The following is a 14,459-nucleotide window of genomic DNA, read 5'->3' on the forward strand; positions in this document are numbered from 1 at the left end:
ATTGATGCACTCAAGAAATACTTGGGAGAATGTTTCAAACTCAAAGACCTTTTTTACTTTGAAATACTTTCTGGGAATAGAAGTGGCTCACTCAAAAATTTGCATCTCCTTATCACAAAGGAAGTATACCTTGGAGATAATTGAGAAAACTAAATTTCTTGGTGCTAAACTAGGAAACCTACCCATGGAACCAAATATGGTTCTTAGTGAGACTAATGGAGAACTACTTATAAATCCATCTTCATATCGACGATTGGTCAGGAAACTCATATATTTAACTATCACAAGGCTAGACTTAGCATACGCAGTACATATACTGAGTCAATTCACGAATAAATCTCGAACATCTCATTTAGATGCAACACATTGAGTTTTACGATACCTCAAACAATCACCTGGCCAAGGAAATGTTCTATCAACTTCTAGCGATATTCAAATACATGCATATTGTTATGTGGACTAGGCTCGATGCAAAGATACTCTTTGATCTGTTATTGGGTATTGCATCCTTCTTAAAAAATAACCAATCTCTTAGAAGACCAAAATGCGAAAAAAAAAAAAATTTTCACAATGCTCAGCTAAAGTAGAGTACCGATCTATGGCATCAACTTGTTGTGAAGGCACTCGGTTAAAGCAACTTTTGATGGGTCTAAGGATAGTACATCCATAACCAGCCAATATATATTGTGACAACAAAGAAGCTCTTCATATTACATCAAACCCAGTATTTCATGAGCGAACAAAGCATATAGAGATCAATTGTCATATCATTCAAGAGAAGTCCAAACTCAAGTTATTCAGACTGTCCACATACCCACAAGTCAGTAGCCTGTAGATCTATTTACCGAAGCACTTGGACCCAGACAATTATACCTCTTACTTAACAAGTTGGGTGTCATTAATATCCACTCCAACTTGAGGGGGGTGTTAAGGAAATTGCCCAAACAAAGGAAAATTCACCAGAAGCAAATAAATGTAGGAAATCATGCTTTGAAACGGTCAAAACAACACAAAATGAATACTCACTAGACACAGGTTGATTTGTAGTGATTTAGATTTGATTTTAGCATAATTTAAGTAATTTGTCTATAAATCTATGTATATAAATACCCTTACAGTGCATTATAATATTCATATTGAGAAATACAAGATATACATTTCTCGTCCTCTATGTTATTTCACATTCTAAATTTCTTCACATTAGATTACCAAATTATCACCATTTGTTCCAATCCCATGCTTAGAACCATTTTGTTTTACCATCTTAACTTCATAATCAACTAACACTATCGACACTTTGGTAAATAATCCAAAAACCATATGCAATAATGTAGGTCTTATCTCTTATTTCAACATTTCCTTTTGAAGCTTCTAGGAGTGTATTTGTGTTATTAACAAATATCTAAACAACCATGAATTTTGTTACATATCACACATCTTATTAGCTATAGCATTATAATATAGTAGCCTTAACACTTTGCCCAAGAGCATGCTTGGTAGCTTATAGTACAAATTAGGTTTTTTGTACCATAATTTATCAACAATACCATTCATCTCTTACTTTAAATATATTTTTCCACTACCTCAAATTTTCCACCTAGATAACATTTACGAGAATGGTGGTTGAATGTTCCTTATAATACACATGTGCGTGCATACACACACACACATGTACGTACGCAAGCGCATGTAAATTTGTATAATAGTCATACCTATGAATATAGATTTAAAATTTAAAAATAATATTATAGTTTATAATGTAATGCTCATGCTCAAAATAAGAAAAAGAAAGAAGGAAATCTAAGAAGCCAAATTAAACATATATGATATATTGTGTTTTTGTGGCTCACATACTTGATGGAGTGTATTAATGTGGTTGGCTGTTTGGAGGGAAACCTCCGAAGTGTTTATAAATATACCATTCTGGGTATATTCTGAGAGTAGAAGATCATTATGGATTGTATTGTATTGTGTACATTGAGATTTTCATAGTGAAAAATGTTTTTGATTGCTCTCGTGGATGTAGGCATTGCCGAACCATGTAAATCTTTGCGTTGTTGTTCTTGCTTTCAGATATAATATGTGTGTGTTCCATATTTGTTCTTCATTAGTTGCTGCATTTAATTTCCACTGTGCAATTCCAAGTTCATTCATAACAATTGGTATCAGAGTGCTGTTGTTATGGCATCAGGCACTTCATTTACAAAATTTGATGTTGTCAAATTTGATGGAACCAAAAACTTCAATTTATGGCAAAGGAGAGTGAAAGATTTGCTTATGCAGCAAGAGATGGTGAACACCTTGTATGGTATTCAACCAGAAAGTATGGATGGGGCTAATTGGATAGAATTAGAGGCAAAGTTTGTTTCTACAAAACGATTATGTTCGGCCGACGTAGTGCTCTATCATGTCATGGAGGAAGATTCTTCTGCAGTTGTTTGGCAAAAGTTTGAAAGTTGGTACATATCCAAATCCCTTACTAACAAATTATTTCTTAAGCAGCATCTTTATTGGCTTAAGATGGTGGATGTTTCAAACTTGAATCAACACATTAATGCATTTAATAAAATCATAAGTGATTTAATGTGTGTCGATGTAAAATTTGAAGAGGATGATAAGGCGTTGATTCTATTGAATTCCTTGCTTGTGACTCACACATGTAAGAATCTAGTAACCAGTCTTACATGGGGGAAAGAGACCCTAAACTTGGAAGAGGTGACAAATGCCTTGTTGGGGTTTCATCAAAGGATGAAAATCTGCGATGAAAATTCACACGTAAAAAGGACTTGTGGTGAAAGGTAACCATAATCGTGGGAGAGGAAAATTCAAAAATGGATCGAGTCAAAAATCCCAAACTTAACCCAAGAAGAAAAAGGATATCCGGTGTTATAAGTGCGGTAAAAAGGGACACATTAAACTGGAGTGTCCGGATTGGAAGAAAGGAAATGCTGAAAAGCATGAAGGGACTTCAAAATCAGTAAATATAGTTCAATAAGAAAATTCAATTTACAGTGATGGTGATGTACTTTCAGTTTTGTTGGGCTTAGATTGCCTCACAGACTCATGGATCCTAGACTTGGCATGTTATTACCATATGATTCCAAATAATGAGTGGTTCAACACTTAGAGCTTTGTAAATTCAGGTTTAGTTCTTATGGGCAATGATGTCTCTTGTAAAATCATTGGCATTGGAAGTGTTAGAATTAAAATGTTTGATGGTGCTGTAAGAACCTAGAGTAATGTAAGACACATACGAACCTATGAAAGAGTCTCATTTCACTTGGTACTTTGGATTGTAATGGATTCAATTACAAGTCTGAAAGTGGGGTTATGAATGTAACGCCTCCAAAAATTATATGCATGGAAGTGTAAAAAAAAGAAAGATAATAATATATTAATTATTAATTAATTAATTAATATTATTAAACTAGATTAATTAATTAAATATTATTAAATTGAATTTGTTAAATAATTAAAATGATATATATATATATATATATAAGATTAATATAATATAATAATACTTATATACTATATACATAAGGAAGTTAAAACTTCCTGAAGAAGGAAAGAAGGAAAACAATTTCCTTCTAGAGAGCTTTAGGCGTTTCTCTCTCGTCTCTCTCCTCATGCCCTCTCTCTCTCTCTCTCTCTCTCTCTCTCTCTCTCTCTCTCTCTCTCTCTCTCTCTCTCTCTCTCTCTCTCTCTCTCTCTCTCTACGATTTCGCAGCGAATTCTCAGCTGATTGAAAAATGGAGGATACTACTGGGTTCCATTCTCTGCCACCGACATTTTCACCAGAGTGGATTTGTCGTAGGAGCGACGTAGACTTCACTCCTGGGGTAAGGTAACCTCTCGTTCTTTCCTCAAATTTCCCTTAAATCTCTAGCCAAATCGATGAACGGACAGCACCATGGGGTCTTAGTTTCAATCCTTGTCATGTTGGCTAGAGCAAATTTTTAATTTCAGTTTCCTAGCCACAACTCCAAGGCTACGGTAGGATAGTGGAAATATATCCATTAATTATTGTTAAAGTATAATTGGCTATTTGGAGTGTGTGTGCCTAGAAAATATTAAAATAATTATTATTTTGAGAGTTGAGTTGATTAATCTGGGGAAAATGTGAATTTCAGGGTTTTGAGTGTCAAACGCCGTGGGCGTAGAATTTGGGTATTTTAGTGAGATCTCAATAAGTCAAGTGAGGGGAATAAAATATAGCAGTCTTTTTTGAAAATTACTGGTTGGGAAATATGAGAAATTGAAATATGATATTTTACTTGAATTATTATGATATGAATATCAGATGAAAATTGTGTGGCATATAATTTATACTTAAATGTATTTCAAATTGGGTTAAATGATTTACATTGAGAATAATGTGGTTATTAATTGTATATTGAAATTTGAGATTTGAAATGTGGAAAATGATGAAAAATTGAGCATAGATCTATATGCTGGAAAATGGGAGAAATATGAAATGTTGATATTGTTTTACTGAGATATGTGGAAAAACGTGAAATGAGACATATAAATATATATATATATATATATATATATATGTTATTATGAAATGAAATGTGTGTTGAAATGATGAAAATATCATTCATATGATAGGATGAATTGTGAATGTTGAAAATGAAAATATTGCAATTAAATCTTGAAATGTGAATATTGAGATGGGGAATACTAATTTTGTGAATACTGAAAATGTGAAAATTGCAAGGAGAATTCTGCAATGTGAATACTGAAATGTGAATATGAGAATGTGAATATTGCAATGTGAATACTATAATATGAATGTGAAATGTGAATACTAGAATTGTGAATATAGCGATGTGGAAAATTGTGATGTGAATACTGCAATTGTGAATACTGGAATGTGAATGAGAAATATGAAATGATAAAATGTGGAGAAATAACCTCGACTATGGGGTGAAGCATGGCATAGTGAATATTTTCAGGGGGGGTGCAACATTGACCATAGGGTGAAGCATGGCGTAGAGAATATTTTCAGGGGACCAGAACCTCACCCATGGGGAGAAGCATGGCATAGAGAATATATTCAAGATAGTATAACCTCGACCATGGGGTGAAGCATGGCATGGAAAAATATTTTTCAAGGCAATATAACCTCGACCATGGGGAGAAGCATGGTGTAGAGAATATTTTCAGGTGAGCATAACCTCGACCATAGGGAGAAGCATGGCGTATAGAATATTTTCAGGGTAGTATAACCTCGACCATAGGTGAAGCATCGTGTGATTAATATCTTCAAAGTAGCATAACCTCGACCATGGGGTGAAGCATGGCATAGAAAGAATATTCTTACGGAAGTGTGCTAGATGATGAAATGAAATTGAAAGTGGAAAGAAAGTGTGTGAGTGTAATAACATAGATAAATAAGACAAAGTTAAACTCTCTGCCTAAAGTGAGTGCTCTGATAAGTATCAGTTGTAGTTGTACTCGACTTAATCAGGTAGGGTTACAAATAATATCAGAGGAGAGGGGAGCTACATGTATGGGCGTGTAATCTCCCTTATCCTCAGGAATTTTTGTTGGTAAATATAGGTTGCATGAGGATGAGATGAAAGATGGGAATAAAGCTTATAAAAGCTTGTATTTTATATCTATATGATTGTGAGAATAACTGGTGTATTTTCTCATATGATGTTATCACTGAAATGTATATGTATATTATGATATAATGAAACTCATACTGCCACACACTATAAATAATTTATTCCATCTTACTGAGATGTGTCTTACCTAAATATTTAAATATTTCAGGGAACAGTGACAAGCTTGGAGATAGAGCTCTGAGATAGAGGGGAGCTGACACCCTGAATAGATAGGGTGAGTGTTTTGAGCTAGGGATGGAGGATTCCCCTAGAGTATTTTGTGTTTGTCTTGGGAATGTGACAGATATGTGTACGTGTATGTGTATGGATGTTTAGTACTCTTGCTATTTGTATTCTAGAAAGTATGTAAATATTGACTTTCGCTATTAGGATTGTTTGTATGTCTGTTTACCAGGTATCCCATTGTGGGTAGGGTTAAATTCTAAGACTGTTTTATACCATTTTTAGGATGGATCCAGGGAGTAGCAGTGCACAGGCTGGAGGTGATAATGCAAGGCCTTCCGGTATAGGTGGAGGAGACCTTGATGTAGTACTACGTAGCATCAGGTGAGGGCAGAGATGACCAGAAGTTTAGGGGAGCAGAGCTGCATGATTGAGTAGTTCATGCGGAAGAGACCCCCCTTATTCTCTGGAGAGGCTGATCCATTGGTAGCTGAGAACTGGGTCCAGGATATAGAGGACATGCTGGCGATTCTCCTGTGTACAGATGGGCAGAAGGTACTATTTGCGACACTTAAATTGACTGGGGAAGCTAAACGCTGGTGGAAATCAGCAAGACTATTAAAGGAGCAAAGACCTGAGCCTATAGCAGTGACGTGGAGCCGCTTCAAGGAAATATTTTTTGAGAGATACTTCCCCACTATTATTAGGAGTGCGAAGGCAGCAAAGTTCTTGCACTTGACGCAGGGGTTGATGACAGTACAATAGTATGCATTCAGATTCATCGAGTTGTCCTAGTTTGCCCCATATTTGGTGTTGGATGAGGAGAGGAAGGCGAAGAAGTTTGAGGAGGGCCTTAGACAGAGCTTGTTTGAGTAGGTTTTAGGCTTCCAGACCCAGACTTTTGCAGAGGTAGTGGATATAGTTGCAGTGATTGAGGGTGGCCTTTAGAGAGGCACAATAGTGCCGAGCTAAGGAAAGAGGCCCATGCCTCTAGATTTTCAAGCAGGGTCCAGCAAAGGGCCTTGGAGGAGATTGGATTATAGAGGAGGACGAAGACAGGGATGGGGAGATTAGGCAGTACTAGGCAGATAAATGCCCCTCTTTTTCCTATATTCTACAAGAGACACCTAGAGAGTGTCAGGGCAGGGAGATTGTTTGTTATCGATGCCATCAGCCTTGACATATGGTGAGAGATTGTCGAGCACCACTAGCTATTGTGTGTGTTCCTAGACCATACCGAGGAGGTCACTAGGCACCTCGAGGCGAGCGGTAGAGGAATACCTCCCCAGCACGGATTTATGCACTGACATTGAGGGATGCTGAGGCAGTAGGAGATGTTGTGGCAAGTACATATTCAATTTTTTTATATACAACTATTGTTTTGTTTGATTCAGGGGCTACTCATTCTTTTATCGCTTGAGAGTTTGTTAAATTTTGTGGGTTAGAAACACAGCAGTTGGGTGTCAGTTTGTTAGTGGCTACACCGGCAAGGTTTGTGGGGATATATGAGAAGGTACTTAGGAATTGTCCAGTTTGCATTCAGGGGGGGTCTGTATTGGCTAATCTGTTGGTCTTGGATATGCATGGGTTTGAGATGATACTGGAGATGGACTGGCTAGCTGCTCACTATGCTAGTATAGACTGTCATTGGAGAGAGGTAGTGTTTAGACCTCCAGAAGGACAAAAGTACATAATTGTGGGGTCATGTGTGTGCACCCCACCATAGTTTTTATTTGCCATTTAGGCGAGGAGATTGTTGCTAGAGGGTTGCTAGAGATATTTGGCTTGTGTGAAGGAAGTATCGGAAGGGGAATTAAAGTTGGAAGATATCTCAGTAGTGAAGGATTTTCCTAATGTATTTCTTGAGGATTTGCCAAGGCTACCTTCCAAACGTGAGGTAGAATCTTTTATTTATCCAATTCTAAGGATAGCATTGATTTCTAAAGCGCCGTACAGAATGGCACCGATAGAATTAAAAAAGTTAAAGGAACAGTTACAAGAATTATTAGATAAGGGGTCTATCAGGCCCAGTGTGTTACCCTGGGTAGTGTGGTTATTGTTCATGAAAAAGAAAGATGGGTCGATGAGAATGTGCATCAATTACATATTTCCATATTTCAATAAGTCAGCCAAAATAGTGGGGACAGTTTAATCCCAAAATGATGATACCTATAAGAATGTAAGATACTAAGTGGGCATCACATTGCCATGTATTCTAAAGGAATCTGTGAATCAAATAACGCTTAACAGAATCATCTTTAGCAACTTACTTAGAAGAAAAATCATAATGGTACTCAGACCTTTAGCAATCTGCTATCCATAAGGAAAACCATACTTTTTAGGACTTGAAGCTTTATCTTTTTGTTCTATCCTCTGCGAATTCTACTTGGCAATGGAACACCAATTTAACTGTCTAGGCATCGACTCGATTGGGATTTGATTAGTACAAAACCTAATGTGGAATCTTCTATTGTTGTTTGCAATTGATTGTGGCTTTTGAAGCCATCTTCAGAATCTAATCCTTCTACCATTAGCAACTCTCTAGTACAAATGAATATCACCTTTTCCTTCCTAATCCATTTCACACAAGATTTATGTTCCCAAATAATGTCCAATCACTGATTATAGCTGACCAAATAACTTCATTAGTATTGTATTCTATACCAAAAAACCAAGACACGCGTTTATTGCATATCTGTCTAGTCACTGGAGTAAGATCATGGTTGACTTGAAGTCAATATATCAGGACATAGACTTGCCATAATTGTAATATGTGCTTTACATTGAGGATATTTTCCAACTATGTTTTGATATTCAATGTGTGCCACCATAGGTTAGAAGTTGAGCCTTAAAAACTATTTAAAGCAAGAAAAAAAAATTTTTTAAAACCAATTTGGTAGGAAAATGATACCTTACCTTGATTTAAAAGTGTAAGCCTGTGCATTAGTTTAACATTGAAAAGGAATTGGATGATTAGAATTTCAGGGAATGTTTGGAAGTTAATATAATTTTTACTCAAACGAATTACAAAGTTATGATGAGAGTTTTGAAGTGCCTTTTATACAATTGATCCGACAGGCAAACTATTACACATCCTGGTTTGAAATGTCCCAACAGGTATGTTCCTTGATGAGTATAAGTCATCATTACAAGTTCTCTGTTTAAAGATGAGGCTAACCGTTGGTGGTTATCTATTTATCATACACCTAGTTGAGTGTTTTCAAAAGAAAGTAGCACTCAGAAATCCAAATGGAGTGATGGTTTCTTTCCAACTAACAAGCTTTCATATTTGACATCTTGAGTACTTGTGAAAGGATAGAATTTGGGCACATGTCTGGGTTTGTAACAGCAATGAAAGAAATATACGAGTTAACGAATTCCAAACTTCTTTACCCATAGGTGATGAATTTTTAGATATTCTTCCTAGATGATTTATTAGGGCTACTTCTAGGATGAGATTAAATTTAATATTGATTTGGTGCTAGGAATGGAGCCTATGTCTACTGCTTCATATAGAATGACATTAATTGAACTAAGATAGCTAGGGTGCAACTAGAATATTTTCTCGATAAGGTATTTGTTTGACCTAGTATATCATCATAGGTTGCACCTGTGTTATTCACTAAGAAATATAATGGGACCTTGAGGTTATGCATTAATCATTGGAAGTTGAATCACATTACATTAAGAATTGGTATCGACTTCCAGGGATTGGTGGATTATTTGATTAATGGGTAAAATCCCAAAATTTTTGAAGATTGATTTGCAATAAAATTATCACTAATTAAGATTTGGGAGTTACATATCCCAAAGACAGAATGGAGTACATAGTAAAATCTCTATATGCTTTTGGGTGTTACCAATTAGGTTACCAAGGCACCTTACATTTTCATAGATATAATGAATCAAGTTATTTAACCATACTTGGATCAATTCATTATAATTTTTATGGATGATTTTTGGGGTATTCAAAGACTCAAGAAGAGCATGAACAACATTTGTGATTAATTTTACAAACAATATGAGAGCATCAGTTATATGCTAAGTAGGAAAAGTGGGTTCTCGACAACTAATACGAAATTTTTGGATCATGTCATAATCAAAGGATAATCATCTATTGATTCTTATAAGGTTATGTCGATGTTGGATCTTTGGAAAACTGGAGATGAAAATTGAAGTTGTTGTGTGTTGGTGCTGAAACAAGGTGTATTAAGACAAGATGTATAATCTATCAATTTATATTAGTTACCAGTTCTAATAGAGTTGTTAAAAGGATTAACTCAAAACTTGTTAGGTTAACGATAAATTTTACTTGGGGTGATATTTAAAAAATTTTGAGGATAAAATTTTTATAAGGAATGGAAAATGTAACGCTCCTGAAAATTATATGCATGGAAGTGAAAAAAAGAAAATAAAAAAAGATAATAATATATTAATTATTAATTATTAATTAATCAATTAAATATTGTTAAACTGGATTAATTAATTAAACATTATTAAATTAAATTTATTAAATAATTAAAATGATATACATACATACATACATATATATATATATATAAGATTAATATAATATAATAATACTTATACACTATGTACACAAGGAAGTTAAAACTTCCTAAAGAAGGAAAGAAGGAAATCAATTTCCTTCCAAAGAGCTTCAGGCGCTTCTCTCTCGTCTCTCTCCTTTCTCTCTCTCTACGATTTCGTGGCAGATTCTCGGCCGATTGAAAAACAGAGGATACCACTAGATTCCATTCTCCGCCACCGACATTTTCACTAGAGTGGATTTGTCATAGAAGCGACGCAGGCATCACTCCTAGGTAAGGTAACCTCTCACTCTCTCCTTAACCTTTTTCCTAAATCTCTAGAAAAATCTACAATCGGACACCACCACGGGGTCCAACCTTTGATCCTCGTCATGTTGGCCAGAGCAGATTTTTAATTTGGGTTTCCTAGCCACAACTCTAAGGCTAGGGTAGGATAGTGGAAATAAATCCGTTAATTATTGTTAAAGTATAACTAGCTATTTGGAGTGTGTGGGTTTAGAAAATATTAAAATAATTATCTGAGAGTTGAGTTGATTAATTTAGGGAAAATGTGAATTTCAGGGTTTTGAGCGTCGAATGCCGCGGGCGTAGAATTTGGGTATTTTAGTGAGATCTTAGTAAGCCAAGTAAGGGGAATAAATTATAGCAGTATTTTCTAAAAATTACTGGTTGGTAAAAATATGAGAAATTGAAATATGATATTTTACTTGAAATTATTGTGATATGAATATCAAATGAAAATTGTATGGCATATAATTTATACTAATGTGTATTTTAAATTGGGTTAAATGAGTTACATTGAGAATAATGAGGTTATGAAATATATATTGAAATATGAGATTTGAAATGTGGAAAATGATGAAAAATTGAGCATAGAACTGTATGCTAGAAAATGGAAACAATATGAAATGTTGAAATTGTTTTACTGAGATATGTGTGAAAACATGAAATGAGATATATATATATATATATATATATATATATTTATATATATATGTTATTATGAAATGAAATGTGTGTTGAAATGATGAAAATATCATTGATATGATAGGATGACTTGTGAATGCTGAAAATGAAAATATAGCAATGTAAATCTCGAAATGTGAATATTGAGATGGGGAATACTGAATTTGTGAACACTGGAAATGTAGAAATTGCAAGGAGAATTTTGCAATGTGAATACTGAAATGTGAATATGAGACTGTGAATATTGCAACATGAATACTGCGATATGAATGTGAAATGTTAATATTAGAATTGTGAATATAGGGATGTGGAAAATTGTGATTTGAATACTGCAATTGTGAATACTGGAATGTGAATGAGAAATGTGAAATGATGAAATGTGGAGAGAAATAACCTCAACCATGGGGTGAAGCATGGCGTAGTGAATATTTTCAGTGGGGTGTAACCTCGACCATAGGGTGAAGCATGGCGTAGAGAATATTTTCAGGGGACCATAACCTCAACCATGGGGAGAAACATGGCATAGAGAATATATTCAAGGCAGTATAACCTCGATCATAGGGTGAAGCATGGCATGGAAAAATATTTTTAGGGCAGTATAACCTCATTCATGGGAAGAAGCATGGTGTAGAGAATATTTTCAATTGAGCACAACCTCGACCATAAGGAGAAGCATGGCGTATAGAATGTTTTCAAGGTAGTATAGCCTCAACCATGAGGTGAAGCATGACATGATAAATATCTTTAGAGTAGCATAACCTCGGCCATGGGGTGAAGCATGGCATAGAAAGAATATTCTCGTGGAAGTGTGCTAGATGATGAAATGAAATTGAGAGTGAAAAGAAAGTGCGTGAGTGTAATAACATAGACAAATGAAACGAAGAAGCTTGTACAACCTGGGAAGGTGTTTTGATTGATCAAAAAGAAGAATCTACTTCAACCAATATGCCTTTAGGCATGACCATACATAACATAGAAATCACACTTGGAATGGGTGGACAATTAGCTAGAGCAGCAAGTGTTGTAGCGAAACTGATTGCAAAAGAGGGGAAATTAGCCACATTAAAATTACCTTATGGGGAGGTCTGTTTGATATCCAAAAACTGCTCAGCAATAGTCGGACAAGTGGGGAATGTTGGGGTGAACCAGAAAATAAAACTGTCCACTTGAGGGCTTACTGAGTAAGGTGAGTGCCCTGAAAAGTATCATTTGTAGTCGTACTCGAGTTAATCGGGTACGGTTACAAACGATATCAGAGGAGAGGGGAACTACATGTATGGGTGTGTAATCTCCCCTATCCTTAGGAACTTTCACTGGTAAATATAAGTTGCATGAGAATGAAATGAAAGATAGGAATAAAGCTTATAAAATCTTGTGTTTTATATCTATATGATTGTGAGAATGACTAGTGTATTTTTTCATGTGGTGTTATCATTGAGATCTATATGTATATTATGATATAATGAAACTCATACTGCCATACACTGTAAATAATTTATTCCATCTTACTGAGATGTGTCTCACCCAAATGTTTAAATATTTCAGGGAACCATGACAGGCCTGGAGATAGAGCTTCGAGATAGAGGGGAGCTGACACCCTGATTAGACAGGGTGTGTGTTTTGAGCTAGCGATGGAGGATTCCCGTAGAGTATTTTGTGTTTGTTTTGGGAATGTGATAGATATGTGTATGTGTATGGATGTTTAGTACTCTGGTTATTTGTATTCTGGAAAGTATGTAAATAATGACTTCTGTTGTTAGGATTGTTTGTATGTCTATTTACCCGGTATCCCGTTGCGAGTTGGGTTATGTTGATATGGTATTAATGTTTCTGACGTGGTCAATGTTTGCATATGTGAAATTATTGATTATAAAAAAATGTTATAGAAATCAGGGCATCACAGTGAAAGTGTGCAAAGGTAATCTGGTGGTAATGAAAGGGGAAAAGTTAGATGAAAATATTTATACACTGTAGGGAACTACTGTTGTAGGTGGAGCTGTAGCTGTAAATTATGAATTTTATGAAACTTTTTTGTGGCATATACAGCTTGGGCATATGGATGACCATGGTATGAAAGAACTTTGCAATAGGAAACTCTTGAAAGGTATGAAAATATGTAAGTTGAATTTTTGCAAGTTTTGTGTAAAACAAAATAGGGAAAAATTCAAATAAACTATTCCTAAGATTGAAGTTATTCTTGATTATATACATTCTAATGTTTAGGGTCAGGCTAAAGTAACATCAAGAAGTGGAGATGTTTACTTTGTGAGTTTTGTCGATGACTACTCATGGAAAGTCTGGGCATATTTCATACGACACAAGTCTGATGCATTTGCCAAGTTTAAGTTGTGGAATGATGAAGTGGAAAACCAGACGAGGAAGAGATTGAAATGCCTCATGTCAGACAATGGGACCAAGCACGTTGATTCTAGGTTCATGGAGTTTTGTGAGCAACAGGGCATTAAAAGACATTTCACTCTTCAGCAGACACCTCGGCAAAATGGTGTGGCTGAAAGGATGAACCAAACTCTAGCTGAAAGTGCTTAGTGGCTCAAGCTTAATTCAGGGCTACCAAGCAGAGGTAGTTAGTATGGCATGTTTCCTTGTAAACTGATCACCAGGGGCATCACTAGAAGGAAAAGTGACAGAAGAGGTATGGATGGGAAATGTAGTAGACTATTCTAGATTGAAGGTATTCAGTTGTCCAACCTATGTTCATGTGTTTAGTGAGGAGAGATTAAAGCTTGACGCAAAGTCTAGATGCTGAATCTTTTTGGGATGTCAAAAGGGTGTGAAGAGGTTCAAGCTATGGGATCCAATGGCAAACAAGTTAGTGATCAGTAGGGATGTAGTTTTTGACGAGAAAGCTATGATGAAGGGTACTCAAGAATTTGATGAAGAGAAATAGGGGCCAAAAAACTGGAGCAGAGATGAATATGTTGTGTAGGTGGAGTTAGAAATTTAGGGCAACGATAAAGATCTTTCTCCTCCAGTTGCAGGGAGTTCTAGCTTTGGAAACCAGCAAGTCGATAATATTTCTATATAGAGATCTAGACGCACTATCAGACCACTGCCAAGGTATGGGTTTGAAAAGTTAGTATCTTATGATTTCATTACCAGTTGTAATGATCCAACTGCTTTT

Source organism: Malania oleifera, chromosome 6 (genome assembly GCF_029873635.1).
Source record: "Malania oleifera isolate guangnan ecotype guangnan chromosome 6, ASM2987363v1, whole genome shotgun sequence".
NCBI lineage: Eukaryota > Viridiplantae > Streptophyta > Magnoliopsida > Santalales > Ximeniaceae > Malania > Malania oleifera.